The sequence below is a fragment of the Triticum dicoccoides genome, chromosome 3A, assembly GCF_002162155.2.
Source record: "Triticum dicoccoides isolate Atlit2015 ecotype Zavitan chromosome 3A, WEW_v2.0, whole genome shotgun sequence".
NCBI lineage: Eukaryota > Viridiplantae > Streptophyta > Magnoliopsida > Poales > Poaceae > Triticum > Triticum dicoccoides.
In genome coordinates this window covers 12,157,283-12,158,429 of record NC_041384.1, presented here as the reverse complement: position 1 = coordinate 12,158,429, position 1,147 = coordinate 12,157,283, and positions in this window count along the sequence as shown.

The following is a 1,147-nucleotide window of genomic DNA, read 5'->3' as shown; positions in this document are numbered from 1 at the left end:
AAATACTAGGTGTCATGAATAGCAGGTGTTTTCTTAAACACAGTACAAATGCAAGTGCTCATATTCACACAAGTCGGCATATCATCTTAAAATTTACGAAGTAACTGTAGGCACCTCGTCATTGACGGGAACGTCTTCTTCAACTGAATACGCATCGCCGGAAATTCTAAAATAAATGCGAGCACCAGGATTTAAACCCTGGTGGGCCTAGGATAGCACAGCCCTCCAACCGTCCAACCACAAATTGGTTCGCAAATTAATAAATGTATAAAATGATGTAGAAGGCAGAAAATAATTGCCTCGTCAAATCAAAATTTATAGAGAGGCTGCATTGGATGAGCTACTAGTTTCCATATGGTAAATGATATAATAATGACTACAAATTACAATCTAAAAAGGTCAATATATGTCTAGAAAAAATCTGCAAAACATGAGAAGACAGAAGAGAAAAGAGCGGCGGCCATCGGATGCATCATCATCTTGGGTTGCCTTGGTCCCGAGCGGCGCAGCTTCGCCAACCCGATATCGGAAGGGTCTTCCTTATCCGTTGCGTGGCCGCCAACGACGTTGTCCTCGTGCTTGCACATGTCCTCCTGAACCATGCTGCTGCAGGGGAGCTCCGCCTCCTCGAGATCATCACAAGCATCCGTGGCCGTGCTGCCAAACACTCTAGCCGCCGACGTGACGACGACATCGATGTCGCACCTGACGATGAAGCAGTCGTCCACGACGTAACCCGACTTCTCTAGCTGGTCTCTTCCCATGAACCTAGACCGTTCGCCGATGACATGGCCGTTGAACTTGAAGACGCCCCCGAAACTGGAACGGTAGTGCTTGAGCTTGGCCGGCGCCGGCTTCTTGCCGTCGTGAGGGACGAGAGAGAACCGGACGTTTGCGTTGACATGGCTGAGGACGTACTTGTCGGCGATGCTGAGGGCGAGAGAGATGCCGTCGGCGTTGTTCCACGATCCTCCGTTGGGGTAGTAGTGGATCCGCCAGCGGTGGCCGGCTGCCTCGAACTCGCCGGACGGGGCCGCCACGCCGTTGCCGAGGAGCTTTGTCTCCGTATAGCCGTTAATTCTGAGGACATGGCTGCCGGTGGTCACCGTGGTGGTTAGGGTCGAGGTGGAGGCGTCGTCGATCATCA